This window comes from Equus asinus, chromosome 20, assembly GCF_041296235.1.
Source record: "Equus asinus isolate D_3611 breed Donkey chromosome 20, EquAss-T2T_v2, whole genome shotgun sequence".
Taxonomy (NCBI): Eukaryota; Metazoa; Chordata; class Mammalia; order Perissodactyla; family Equidae; genus Equus; species Equus asinus.
In genome coordinates, this window is record NC_091809.1 from 43,013,067 (window position 1) to 43,028,744 (window position 15,678).

At 39.4% G+C, this 15,678-nt stretch overlaps 1 long non-coding RNA gene across 1 annotated transcript in view; it reads right to left on the reverse strand.

Moving 5' to 3' along the window:
- Positions 1-15,678, reverse strand: part of LOC139041211 (uncharacterized) — a 129,438-nt gene that overhangs the window by 1,668 nt on the left and 112,092 nt on the right. The gene's annotated exons all lie outside the window — the stretch shown is intronic.

A 15,678-nucleotide genomic window follows, 5' to 3' on the forward strand; every position in this document is an offset into this window, starting at 1 on the left:
TTGAAAGCCACTATCTAAGTCACTGTCATTCAGTACTATCAAAATGCTCAGGGTTCATCCCAGGTGTATCACATTCGGTGGCCAAGAAGGCCTTTTTTAAAAAAAATAAAATAAAAGAATGAAACAAACATTTATTAAGACTGTCACCCAGGATGCTAGACACTTCCATATGTTATTTACTTAACTCAATCTCACAACACTCATTTAATAATCACAGAAACCCTGTGAGGGGTGTTGTGATTACCTCTCCTTTTTAAGTTGAAGAAATAGAAGGCTAAGGAGGTTGAGTAACTTTTCCCAGGGAAGACACCCAATAGTGGTAAAAATATTGAAACTCGAGTTCTGAGATCTAACTCCAAATGACTTATCCTTCAAAAACACGAGGAGGATTTGAAGTATCTATTCTCAGCAGTGGCTTTTTGTAGAATTGAGCCTCAAAGCTTTCAGAACGTAAATCTGATTAAAAAGAACTATCAATAGTGCGATACCACAGTAAACTCCAGGAAGGAATTATTTCATTTGGAGAATAATAACTAATAACTAGCAGCTATTGAAAATGTAATAGGTGCCATACACTGTTCCACGTAAATGCACATTTAATCCTCACATCAACCCTATAAAATATGTTCCATTATTATCCCCATTTTAAAGATGGGGAAACGTAGGCACAAATATATTAAGTAACTTTCCCAGTGTAACACATTTAGTGAATGGCAGAGCCAGGATTTGAAGCCAGCCAAATCTGGACTTCAAATTCCACACTCTTAGCCACCATGCTACACTACCCTGGACAAGAATGTAGCATAATTCCTTGTCATTATTCTAGTTCAGTAAAGAATTTTGAGAAAGGCACATTGGAGGCCTGCAGCTGTGTTTGAGCCAAAAGAGATTTTCAATGCAAAAATTACAAACTTAATTATAATCCTCCCTTTTACGAGGTTTAGGCCACTAATACACTTCCTCTTCCTGTTAGAATTTTCCCAGAATTAGGGAAGATCTGGTCCTACTAGTTTTGGGGATGTGGGAAATATGAAGGCAGGAGAAATAAGGTACTTTTATCAAATACCTGCTATGCAACTTCAGAGATAGAAGCACAGTGCTGTTGGAGTACTAGAAGAAGAATGATTAATTCTCTCTATGGAGAAAAATGATGAAGACGAGTAAGGAAATGCTCCTAAGCTGGCTCTTAAGAAATGGGGAAGATTTCCATAGGGAAAAAGTAGAGTGAAGTACATCCCAGGTGAGGAACACTCGTGAGCAAAAGCAGAGAAACTGTGAACTCCTAAAAGAAGGGATATGCATATGGCTTCTCTCTGTGCCCTTCACAGTGCCTTCTATAGTATTTGGCTATGGCTGGATCACAGTAGGTGCACAATAAAAGTTGAATGCATTGGATGGATAATGCTTTCATGCGTGCATGAATGAGTGAAATTAAAGTGCATGCTATGTTCAAATAATAGCAAGTAATTCAACATAGCTGAAGCTGATCTCCCAGAGCATATATATTGATCCCGAAGAATGGTTTAAAGAACAAACAAATTTGGTCCCTGGTGGTCTCTGTCTTCTGTCTCTCGCCATGCCACAGCATCATTGCGATGTGTGAGAGATTTGTTTGGAGTGGGGGAAGCATATTTTTGTTTGCATTTGCTTAGCACGTTGCTGTCGCACATTTTGCTATGAGATGTAAAGTCATCTGCATGCGCCGGTTGTGCAGTTAGAGAAAAGTCAAAACAAGCGTCAGGCGGGTTGTCAGCCACATGGCCTAGGCAGATTGTCATATTCCCTTGCCCGTGATTGGTGCCACCTTCTCTCTCCTCTTTCCCCACTCTCTTCCTTGTTCTTGAATCCCACACCTACATATATACCCTTAAATTCCAAGGTCTAATTTCTAATTGGCTTAATAATGTAGAAGATAGCATCTATGCAGACTGCAGATCCAAATCCACCAGGATGGCGATTCCTACATCATTCAAACCTCGGTCTCACTGAACAAGCTCTGCATCAGTCTTTACTGCAAGTACGTTTGTGTTGAGAACTCTCAGGAAGCCACCCCACCCTGCATCGTAGTATCTACTGAAAAATGAATTTCGCAGTATGCATAGCCCAAATGATAATATTTTATTTCTCTTTACTATCTGGAAATATTCTTGTTCTTTCAGGTCTATCTCCATCCCAAGGTACAAAAGGGACAATCACATCCAGAGTGTCAACATCAAGATTATTAATGCCCCAAAGAACACAGGCTCATTTTACTGGTAGAGAGAGCTGTGATACAGAGGGAAAAGAGCTAATAATTTGGAGTCAGGAGACTTCATTTTGAGTACCCAATCTGAAACTTTGGGTAAACCACTTAATTTTTCCAAACTTATTGGTAAAATAAGAACTATAATACCTATTTTATCACAGGGTTGAAGTAAAGACCATCCATATTCCTTCATTTATTCAATATATCTTTAGTTAGTGCCTATTTTGTGCCAGAAACTATATCAGGCTTTAAGATAGCTAGCAAAGCAGAGTTAGCTCTCACCCTCATGGAACTGAAACTTAAAACCTACAAGAAAAACAGATCATCAAGAAATGTGATGATTGCTATGAAAGAGAAGTATTGGTGCTTGGAGGGGTGCATTAGCCAAGAGGGAAAGGAACATGTGATGGCTCTGTGCACACCAAAAACATGCTGCATTCACAGATTTGAAAAAAGCCACAGATGGCTGTAGGATCACAAATAACGCATGTGAGAGAACATGGAAAATAGGAAAGTACTGTACAAGACCAAGGATTACATTCTAATAGAGATAATATCTTTTGTAAAAGATCACCTCTAATGATGCTCCTGGCAGATTGGCAAAGGAGATGTTTTAGAGGCAAGAGGAATCATTTTTACCTCTTCTCAAGTCTCATCTTATAGGCAATCATCTATTTTATCAACATTTGAGGCTAGATCCACAGAAAAATGTAGAGCAGGAACGTCCAGCCCACCCATTGGAGTGATAAACAGGAAAGATCATCCGAATGGCCAGTGTCTTCCAGATGCCCTCTGGCAGTATTCAGGCCAACCATGCCCAAGTTCACGGATTGGAAGATTTCATTCCACATATATTTTACTGCTGCCACATCAAGGTCACGCCATCCAGCCATCTTACTTGTCCATTTATTTTGCCTTTGTTTTGAAACACTGGATCTGATGAGATAGATTAGCTCACACACTACATATAAGGATGCAGCAAAGGTCATTCACCAGTAAGTGGTTCAGAAGTTCCCCTGGTTCCAGGACTGTCAAGGATCTGAAACATGGGCATCACAGGCTTTGGTCAACTCTGGGTGCTACTGGAAAAGAATCAAGCCTGGATCATCATCTGGGTGTTTAGTAAGCTCCTTTCCACTTCAAGAGAATAAGAGTTCCATAGAAAAGACTTTGAGGGTCTTCTAGGACTCCAGTTCAGGTATCTCTTCTGCAATAGTACTAACAGGTAGTCAGTCAGTCTCTGTGTGAACACTTCCAATGACTGGGGAGCTTACTGCATTGTCAAAGTACCCACTCCATAATTAGCCACAGTTCTTCACACTAGCCACTCTATACATTGGTCTTAGTTCTTCCTTCTCCTAACCCGGAGTACAGCCCTGTTCCTCTATTCAACAAACATTTATTGAGCATTTCCTATGTTCCTGGCTCCATAGTAGGTGACCAGATTACATACAAAGACATGTAAGACAAGACTTATTCTTAAAAAAGTCTACCATCTGGTAGATTTAGTACACTCTCTGTCTTCATTTGCTAGGGTTACCAAAGTGCCACCAATTTGGGGGCTTAAACAACAGATATTTATTTTCTCACAATTCTGGAAACTAAAAGTCTGAAATCAAGGTGTCAGCAGGGTGGCTCCTTCTGAGGACTCTCTCCCTGGCTGTCTTCTCCTTGTGTCTTCACATGTCTTTCTTTCCTCTGTGCACCTGTGTCCTAATCTCCTCTTCTTATAAGGACCCTAGTCATATTGGATTAAGGCCCACCCTAAGGACCTCATTTTAACTTAATTACTTCTTTAAAGACCCCGTCTCCAAATACAGTCACACTCTGAGGTACTGGGAGTTAGGACTTCAACATATGAATTTGGGAGGGAGGACACATTTCAGATGATGACAATCACCTTTCCTCATGCAACTCTTCAAATATTTAAAAATATACATTACATCCTCCCTCTAAGCTTTTTCTTCTTAAGGGTAAACATTCTCAATTTCTTTGACTTTTAATTCTGTTATTTGGCTTCCAGATCCATCACCATCTCTGTTAGTCTCCCATAGAAACATTTTAGTTTATTAACTTATCCACTAAAATGTGGGGTCTGATAGGGCAAAAGACTATTGAGTTGTTATCTCCCTTGATCTGGTAACACTAAATAACTCTCAAGTAGCTTTTGGTTAGGTATATGTTTTGGTAAACTTCTTGGACATTAACTCAAAATAACTTTGAGGATAACTAAAATCCTTCAACATTATAGACCATTGTTTGTCATATATGCTTCTATTTTTAGTACTTCTTTTTTTTGAAGCAAAGTATAAACTTTTGTGTTTGTGAACAAGGTGAGCAGGATAGGAACATGAACAGTCTGGAAGCAGAGGACTAGAAACAATATACCCAGCTTGCCAGCCTTCTATTAATCAAACCCTTTGAAGATAGTGGTTTAATCAGGCAAGAATCTACCTAATTGCATTGTTGTTAGGTCCATGTTATTCCATGTTACCATGGAAGCAATTGTCAAATGCTTTGATAAAATTCAAATATATATCTCTATGGCAGCATTTCCCAAAAAGCGTTCCAAGGAACACTTACTTCTATGGAATTCTCCAATTAAGGGTGATCAAAAGATTGTTCAAAGCAGTGTGATTATTTATTCTTGAAGATGCTTGAGCTACCTTGTCATATAGAAGGCCATTAGGTGTTCCAGTGTAAGAAAGCCTGTTTAATGTTATATAACATACTGCCTCACAAACTTATTTGAAAATGGAACACTTTTTAAAGTTAAAACCTACTAATATCAATAGAACTAGTTTCTGTGCAATGTGCTTTGGGAAACACTAGTCTACCAGCTGAGCTAAATTCTACCAATAGGGTTTCTGTTTTCATAGATTTTATTTAGCCTTCTTATTGCTGAGCAAATGCAAAAACATCCCTCTATAACTCTCCCACTGTCCTCTGGGCCTATCTTTCTTACCGTACTTTTTATTTTTTCTTTTCTTCTATTTTTTTCCCTTCCCTCCTCTTTTCCCACATGTAACACTTCCACCAGTTTCCTCCAAAGTGCCTAAATAGGGGCCAGCCCCATGGCATAGTGGTTAACTTCGGCACACTCTGCTTCCGCAGCCCGGGTTTGTGGGTTCAGATCCTAGGTGCAAATCTATACCACTTGTCAGCCAGGCTGTGGTGGCGACCCACATATAAAGTAGAGGAAGACTGGCACAGATGTTAGCTCAGGGCTAATCTTCCTCAGCAAGAAAATAAAAACAATAATAATTTTTAAAATTAATTAATTAATTTTAGAAAATGCCCAAATAGCAAATCACACAGGCTAATGGAACTCACCACCAAGGATGTGTACTCTTCATGAGGTCTTGATCAGTGCCAAGTAAGAGGTTGAAATTAAGGTTGAGAGGATAATCAGATTTGTGGGAGCACTGAGAGTTGAGTTCAGTCAGAATAGAAGGCATGGCCATATCTCCAGTGTTAGAGGGATGCTTGTGGGTGATGCGCAGGGCCAGAAGAGAGAAAATTCTAGTAGTAGCACTTCATTTAGTTTTGGACATTTACTCTGCACTGGATACTGTGCTAAGTTCTGGAAATTATAAGTGAATAATCTATATTCCCTTAGAAGAGTTCATTGTTCAATGGGAGAGACTAACAGGTAAACAAATAATTATGAGTCAGGGTCATAAATGTTATAACAAAGGCAGGTTTAAGATGTTATTGGGGCATAGAGGAAAAATTATTAACTTTGGCCAGAAAGTCTCACTTGTGCCTCCATTTTAAGCCTTAGTACTAAATGTACAAGAAAATGTTAGTGGCAGAGTCTCCATCGGAAAGGGTGAGGGACTAATGTCATTGCACATCTCCAGTGCGCTCCAGCTTCCCACCGTAAAAACTCTGTCTCTGCATCAGGGAGAGTCAGGACACACAGAATCAAGGGGCCAGCAAAGGCAATGTCATAAAGCCCCTTAAAACAAAGGCTTCTTTGATGGCTCTAAATTACTATTTTGCTCAATTAACTGCCAGCATTTGGTACCTGGCGTTTGAGTGGCCCTTTATAGTTCACAAACTACATTCAAAGCTGTTACTTTCAACAGTCTTCTAAGATTCTTTAGATTGTCCCAATTTACAGATGAGGAAATAGAAGCCTAATGAGACAAAGTCACACATATCAAGTCTCATGGTAAGTGAAAGAAAAGAGGAATTAACTCCCCAATTCTTCAGACACCAAGTCCACTTTTCTTTGAAATGAGAAAATTTCTGAGAGTATAAGAGAACTATCAGAGGGAAAACCTGTTTAGTAATATTCCCAAAAGTAGATGATGAGAAGGGGGATAGCCAAAGAATACAGGATGTAGATAGTCCATGACTGGATAGTGAAGAAAGAATTGCATGAGAATTTTTTCTTCCATAAAGCTTAAAGTAATTTAAGGATAGACATATCCCAGTAATAGTCCCAAAAGTAAGGAGAATGACTACCTCTATTTCACAGGTGAGAAAATTGAGGCATAAGAAGAAAAAGTGAATTGTCCAAAGATATTCTCCAGACTGAAGAGAAAGCTCCATCTGCTCCCTGTCAGATAGAGTGCAACTCAAGGGCAGCTTCATCATTCAGAGTCTCCAGCACCCACTTAGCTGCTGCGGCTCACTGGTTGGAGGTCCTCTCCGCACAAGAGCTGAGTGCTCAGTGGAAGAGAAGAGAAGACATTTCTTCAAATAGAGTCATCCTTCACACCATGCCACTCTTGATAGTAAGGAGAAACCAAGATGAGCATACCTGTCCCTGGCATTCCAGTTTCAATCGGTTCGTTACATCTCATCACTGAGAAAGAGAAAAAAACCTAGAGCACACAATAGGGGAGAGTGCACAGCCTCTTGCCTACCTCAACTTCCTCCTACCTCTTGCACTTTCTGTGTTCTAGCCATAATTCTTTCCCAACAGATGGAGCACCTATCTGCTCATTACTTTATTCTATGTGCCTAGATAAATCTCTAGATGGCTCACTCCCTCCAAACCCACCTACTCTGCCATGTCAGGGATTCCTACCAGAGAGTAATTGAGCATTTGCCTAGAGGACTATTGAACTAGATTTCCTCTGTTTTTCTAACATGAAGGAAGGAGCTTAATATATACCAGGCCCCTGGAAACCCCACTCAATAGATTGTGTAACAAGGAACTTCCAAAGAATACTCTGGAGGATGTCTTTTCATCCTACTGGATTATTTTTTGAACTACTAACCACTTGCTAATGTTCATCTCTTAATGGCTTCTTGGTGTTGACCTGGGTTCATTCTTTCATTCAGCTTCTTGAAACATTTCAATGAGACAGGTTGTTATCAAAAGCTATGCAGCAGCTACAGTGCACCTTCCTCTCACTAGAGAACACCAGGAAGTATGTAGTAAGAGCATATACAACTGATCTATTTTTGTTAGTCTACAATATTTGTGGACAATTTCTGAGAGAGGTCCATAGGAGGTCTTGATCTGGCGACGTGACCAGAACATCCTGCAAGGAAAAATGAGAATGAAAGAAAATAAAATTTCCTCTCCCTTAAATATGGTCCACTCCAGTCCAATCCTTTGGCTTTGCAATTCACTGAAATTAGGAAATGGTGCTTTCTGTGGACAGCCCTTGGAGACGTAACTAGATTGAGTATAGTCGCCCCCAGAGAGACACAAGGTAGTCCTAAAAGCAGTATTTCTTCAACTTAAATGATGTACGGATGTCTTTTTAGAGAAAAACAACCTTCATGGAGTCTCATGTTGACTTCAATTTTATTTTTTTGAGGAAGATTAGCCCTGAGCTAACCTCTGCCACCACTCTTCCTCTTTTTTGCTGAGGAAGCCTGGCCCTGAGCTAACATCCGTGCCCATCTTCCCCTACTTTATACGTGGGATGCCTGCCACAGCATGGCTTGACAAGCAGTACATAGGTCCGCACACAGGATCCGAACCGGCAAACCCCAGACCACCAAAGTAGAACACGCCAACTTAACCACTGTGCTACCAGGCCGGCTCCGACTTCAATTCTTTTAATTTTAATGTTTCTTAAATATGTATAACCATAAAACTAGGCATAAACTTCTTGTACATATAGCCCTTATGCAATATAGTCAAAATTAATTTGCAAATTAAATACAAACGAAACTAAAAATCAATATTGGAATTCTCACCGTTAATTTAGTATGCTACATGACAGTTTGATAAAAATTAATTGTTGCCCACACGTGTATGGTTCCAAGAGCCATGGTGTACCTGCTTTGGAGTTTGGTCTGCCTCTGCTGTCATGTGCTGTCAACGACTCCATCCTCTCAGTACTTCTCTTTATGAAAATTATGAGAAACCACCATTTCTCCCACACATTTTGATGTCCTTTGGTCTTCACTAGGGTGTAAGTGAATTCCACCTCAAGCCTTCTCTCATTAGCGAGATAATTAAAGTAGTACTACTTGGCTTGATGCAAATGTACCTGGGGCACTGGAACCACATGACAGTACTCAGTTGCAAGAAGGTCTTCTAGATGCTCCAGAATATGTTCATATGTGTTTTTAAAATCATCAAAAAGAAAAAGTAACATTGAAAACTTCTCATAAAGAACTTCTGACTTTCCAAGAATATGTTTCTGGCCCCCTACTGAGGATCCATGTGTTCCTACTTAACAAATATGACCAGGAACCACCCCAGCTTCTTCTATCAGAGCCCATAATGATGCGGGTCTCATATCATGGTCCAGCAGAGCCAGCTATGCTGGCATCACAGAAATGTGGGGGATGAAGAAAAAGGTATGGTCTCTCAGACTGAGCCATTTCAAGAGTCTTCCAGATGAAAATCAGGCAAAAATCCAGTTCATTTGCAATAGTTTGCACTTGCCACAAATGGCCAAGTAATTATTATGATCTAACCCTGTGTAGGATGCTTTTATGGGATGTTATAAAAGAAAAATACACACACTGGCTAGCAAGAGAGCTTGGATGACATAATGGCTTATTTCATCTGTAATTTCAGTGATTATATAAATGATGAATAAAATCCAACTACAAGTGCTTTTTTATTATCTTCTCAATGGGGTAAGATCTGAAAGCTTGACCCCTGGAACATAATAGTCTCCTTTAGATGCACCCAGAGCTGGAATAAAGCTGGGAATCTGGACTTTGACCTGAAGCTCTTAAAGAGAATATTGCTTATCACTCCCCTGGGAATAGAGAGATTTTTTTTTTTCTTTACAATGAGATCATCTTACACTAGAGGAATTGTATAGATGACTCTTAAAAATCAAAGGAACCTACCCCAAAATGGCTTCTGTTGGGGGCAGCTGGGATATTTTATTGGCTGTACTAAGCTATTCAGCAGAGGTCTCCTACCTTGAGTAGGATGGAGAAGAAGCACAGAGGTCAAGTTGCTGATGTTCATGATAGGGAAGCAGGAGATCCTATCTCTACATTGAGGTCACTGGATAGGGCCAGACCTAACTCATTCTGCCCAAAAATGTTTGAACTCAGATCAAGTCCCTAAAAACCAGCAAACTGACTGCTGGGCAAACCACCTAACCATTCTCTAGCCAGGGCGACCAGAATCTGGGTTCTTTCCAATAGAGTGAAATCTCTGGGTAATATCCTGCTAGCATCCCAGGGAAGTGCTTTGTCATGCTTGGCTGAGGTTGTTTATGACTGTTATCTCTTAGTGTTTGTAGTTGAAACCAACCTCACTTCTAATGCTACCTGATTGAGCCAAGAAGGCTTCTTTTAGAAACTTCTGCCATCTCAATGTGTGATCTAGATATCAGCCATTGAGCCATTGAGGTAATTTTGGGCACTATTCTCTATCAATGGACTCAGCTATCATGCACTGAAGGAGGCAGGCAGATTTAAGTAGCCCTTCTTGGTAGAAGTGGGCAGCTGAGAAAATGGGTTTGCAGATCTTTCGCACCTCTGATGGTAATACACTGGATCCATTAGAGAGACACCTAATCATCTGCACCTGTCAAATCCAAACTACCCTCTTTTAAGAGCCAATTTGTTTTCTTGCCAGATCAATGCTCTTATCTGTAATTGTGTGGACCACCAGCGACAGCCAATAACCAGTTAACATGCAATTCAATTTCAGAAGAAAAGAAATGTCTTAATTCAAACATTTATTGTACAAGTGTGAAAATGCCCTAAGAGAAATTAATTGAGGCTAAGAGACTATAACTTATAAATCAGTTTGCCCAACTGGAGCAAAATGATAGAAGGAAATGATACAGGTTTTGGAGCAGACAGACGTAACTTTGCTCAGGCTTTCAATTTTTAACCCTGCGGCTGCTGTCGTTACTATATTATAATGATAACGGTTGTCAACATGCCTGGATCTTAGCTAGCACAACAGCTGGAATAACATTCCAAGTTTGTAGTGCTCCTACAAGTTGAAACTTCTGACTAGAATGATGCTCCTCTGCCTACTTATTACATTCTCCACTTCTCTCCACCTGGATAGTCTTGGTCCCCCCCAAAAAAGTGTCTCCAGATGCCCATTAATCTATCATTAAACCCTACCCTTCATTTTTTAATTTGAAATGAATTCAAAGAAAGATTTCTACTTGTTGAGACACTCTTGTGTTGTACAGAGGCTATGCTCTAATTCACATTTTTCTGAATAGCTGAATCTTATCTCCCTGCCATGCTCCAATACATTCGCTCATAAAGCAAAGCATCATTGAAGGTGCTCTAAGCAAGTAGAATTTTTCACTTGACAAAACATAGAATGGCTAGCTGTTCACTAAGCCTGTATCTTCTTTTTCCTTGTCGCATAGCTAGACTATACTCCCCGCCTTCCTTTTCTGTTGGGCATGGCCATGTGACTGAGCTCTAGCCAGTAGAATCTGAACATAAGTGATGGGCTTCACTTCAAGGCCTGGCCCTAAAAACCTCTTATACATCATTCTTCATGATCTTTCCCCTTCCATTAGATTGACACAGATTAATCATGATGGTTTCGGAAGCCAAATATTGATGATGGAGTAGTGGATGAAGGAAATCCGGGTCCTTGAATCACCGTCTGAAAGAGAGCCGTGCATCAATCAGGAACACCTATTTTATACTTTGAGAGAAAAGAAAATTTATTCCATTTTGAGCCTTTATATCATTTTGGGTTGGTTTGTTACACCAGCAAGCATTAACAACTATAGTACCATGTGTTCTACTGAACACAAAGGGAATAGAAGGTGATATTTCAAGATTCCTAACAGTTTTAGGATGTTTTTCTCCAAAAATGAGCATTTAAAAAAGAGTATAACATCTTCATTTGCTTTGAAATTCAAGTTTCTTGTCTGAGAAAAAAAGAGAGAATTTTGGACTAAATCTTCACAAATCCATTTAGTGCTACTATTTTATTTTGCTCACACAACTCAAAATCCTCCTCTTTTGAGAAATAAAATGAAAAACATAAGACTATATAATGAAACATCTCCTTTTTCTAAGTAGGATAGAAAAAAGTCAGGAGGCCAAATCAATGTAGAAAGTGAATAAATAGAAAATGTATTAGAACTAAGCCAACTAGTTACACACCTGGCTTTAATATTGCTTTTGAGCTTCTTATTGCTACATAGAACTATGTAACAAAACAGTATATTATGAAGAGAGGGCAGGATAGAGGGAGGAAAGGAGGAGAGGAGGGAAGAAAGCAGACATAGTGCTAAAACTCAAGTGGGAAACAAAACAACATTTAGCATTCAATCCATGACTCTCTAACCAGTCAACTCTGGTAGAATGTGATCTCATCTGCTAACAAAAAGAGGTATTTGGTTCCTGCTTCTCAACCATAGGCACACCTTGGAGATATTGCAAGTTTGGCTCCAGATCACTGCAATAAAGCCAACATCGGAATAAAGCAAGTCACAAGAATCTTTCGGTTTCCTAGTGCACGTAAAAGTTGTGTTTACAGTGTACTGCAATCTATTAAACGTGCAATAGCATTATATTTAAAAAACAATATACATACCTTAAAAACATGTTATTGCTAAAAAGTGTTAACTATCATTTGAGCCTTCAGTGAGTCATAATTTTTTGGCTGCTGGAGGGTCTTGTTGATGATGTTGATGGCTGCTGACTGATCAGGGTAGTGGTTGCTGAAGTCTGGGATGGCTGTGGCAATTTTCTAAAATAAGACAACAATGAAGTTTGCCACATCTATTGGCTCTTCCTTTCGTGAATTGTTTCTCTGTAGCATGAGATGCTGTTTGATAACATTTTACCCACAGTAGAACTTCCTTCAAAATTGGAGTCAATCCTCTCAAACCTTGTTGCTGCTTTATCAACTAGGTTTATGTAATATTCTAAATTCTTTGCTGTCATGTCAACAATCTTCACAGAAACTTCACTAGAAGTAGATTTCATCTCAAAAAACCACTTTCTTGGCTCATCCGTAGGAAGGAATCCCTCATCCGTTAAAGTTTTATCACGAGATTGCAGCAACTTGGTCACATCTGCAGGCTCCACTTCTGTTGCTGTTTCCACTTGCAGTTACTTCCTCCACTGAAGTCTTGAACCCCTCAAAGTCATTCATGAGGACTGGAATAAACTTATTCCAAACTCTTGTTAATATTGACATCTTGACCTCTTTCCATGAATCACAAATGTTCTTAATGGCATCTAGAATGATGATCCCTTTCCAGAAGGTTTTCAATTTACTTTGCCCAGATCCACCAAAGGAATCACTATCTAAGAAATACAATGTATTTTTTAAATTATAAGACTTGAAAATCAAAATTACAGCTTGATCCATGGGCTGCAGAATGGATGTTGTGTTAGCAGGCATGAAAGCAACATGAGTTTCATTGTACTTCTCCGTCAGAGCTCTTGGGTGACCAGGTGCATTGTCAATGAGTAGTAATATTTTGAAAAAAACATTTTTTTCTGAGCCGTAGGTCTCAACAGTGTGCTTAAAATATTTAGTAAACCATGTTGTAAACAGATGTACTATCATCCAGGCTTTGTTTTTCCATTTATAGAGCACAGGCAGAGTAGCTTTAGCATAATTCTTACGGGTCCCAGGATTTTTGAAATGGTAAATGAGCATTGGCTTCAACTTAAGGTCACCAGCTGCATTAGCTTCTAACAATAGAGTCAGCCTGTCCTTTGAAGCTTTGAAGCAAGGCATTGACTTCTCCTCTCTAGCTATGAAAGTCCTAGATGGCATCTTCTTCCAACAGAAGCCTGTTTCATCTACCTTGAAAATCCATTGTTTAGTGTAGCCACCTTCATGAATTATCTTAGCTGGATCTCCTGGAGAACTTGCTGAAGCTTCTACATCAGCACTTGCTGCTTCACCTTGCACTTTTATGTTAGAGAAATGGCTTCTTTCCTTAAACCTCATGAACCAACCTCTGCTAGCTTCAAACTTTTCTTGTGCAGCTTCCTTGCCTCTCTCAGCCTGCATGGAATTGAAGAGAGTTAGGGCCTTGCTCTGGATTACGCTTTGACTCAAGGGAATGTTGTGGCTGTTTTGATCTTCTATACAGAACACTAAAACTTTCTCCATATCAGCAATAAGACTCTTCCAGTTTCTTATCATTCATGTGTTCAGTGGAGTAGCACTTTCAATTTCCTTGAAGAATTGTTCCTTTGAATTCACAAATTGGTTAATTGTTTGGTGCAAGAGGCCTAGTTTTTGGCCTTTGTAGGCTTTCAACATGCCTTCCTCACTAAGCTTAATTATTTCTAGCTTTTGATGTAAAGTGAGAGACTTGTGACTCTTCCTTTCACTTAAACACTTAGAGGCTATTGTAGGGTTATCAATTGGCCTAATTTCAATATTGCCGTGTCTCAGGGAATAGAGAGGCCTGAAGAGAGTGAGAGAGATGGGGAATGGCCAGATAGTGGAGCAGTCAGAACACACACAACATATATCAATTAAGTTTGCCATCTCACATGGGTACAGTTTGTGGCACCCAAAAATAATTAGAATAGTAACGTCAAAGATCACTGATTACAGAACACCACCACAAATACAATAATAATGACAAAGTTTGAGATACTGCAAGAATTACCAAAATGTGACACAGAGACAAGAAATGAGCAAATACTGTTGGAAAAATGGCACTGATAGACTTGCTCAACACAGGGTCGCCACGAACCTCCAATTTGTAAGATATGCAATATCTGCAATGCACGATAAAGCAAAGCACAATAAAATGAGATCCGCCTGCATTGCTCCTCCAACAACAAATGAATCTCACATGTACAAACACATATACACACTCCCACACACAAGCGTACTTAGAGACAGCAGGTCATAATACTCCTTCAGCATTAATTCCAAGAATTGCTACACTGTTAAATTCTATCTTCCAAACAAACTTAACCCTCATGTGTATATGATTTAGCATTACAACTCTTCCTATTAAGAAAAAAGACTTTCTGTAACACACAACTTCTAATTAATCCCCAGTATGAAATGTAAATTTACAATAAATGTTTAAAACATTCCCGGACACACTTTAATATGCTAATCCCTTCTGTAATCAGGAAGGGTCTTATAAAAATCGACTGCCATTTATCAACCCAATAGAGCTGGCACCCGCAATTCAACAACACATTGTTTTCACGAGTGGGTCCCCTCGTTGGCGTGACACCACAAGCACTGTGGAATGTCAAACACCCAACACTGTGGAATAATGGCACAGTAATTCCATGAAGTTTTTTGTTCTGAGTTGAGAGAATGGTTCTGTAGTGACTCACACTTCTTCAGACTTATCAAAGTAGCATTTTGTCAAGTATTTCATAGAATGAACTTTTTTTTCTCACGAGGAGGCAAAATTTAAGGTGGTTTTGTGGATTTCTCCTTTAAACTTTCCTAACTACAATTTAGTTTTACTCTCAAACAGTAAAAAGATTTTTTTAAACTAACCAAACTTTATGGAGAAATGATCTGCTTCGATCTGGCTCCATAGGTAAAAGAGTTTCAGAGAATAAGAAAGGCCCTCTTCTTTAGTCCAGTAAACAGTGAGCATGCTCAAGATTCCAAGCACATAGGAAGTGGAGAATGAAGATGTTGTAGGATTTGCCCATGATTTCTCTCTCAAATGTCACTGCTTTTTACCCAGCAGTGACGTATGCATGAGAAGGGCTGCAGCTTCCAGGAGCTCTGAGCTTGACCAGTCACTGGTGCCTGAGCATTCTCCATTCAGTTGTTTAATCAGACACATAAGAACAAGTCCAACATCAGAGGGAAAGACTCCAAGACCAGGTTCTGGACGTGGTCTGGATTCAAATCAAAGAGAATTGAGTATGGAAATCGCTTGTGACATACAATTCACATATCTCCCCTTTTTCCTATTTGTTTTAATCCCTTGTTTCATTCCATAAAGTATTGAAACAGATCCTGGGGTGAGGATGGGGAGAAAGTATAAATTTCAAATTATAAAATAAAAATTGAAAACCAGAATGAAAGAAAAAGGAAACAC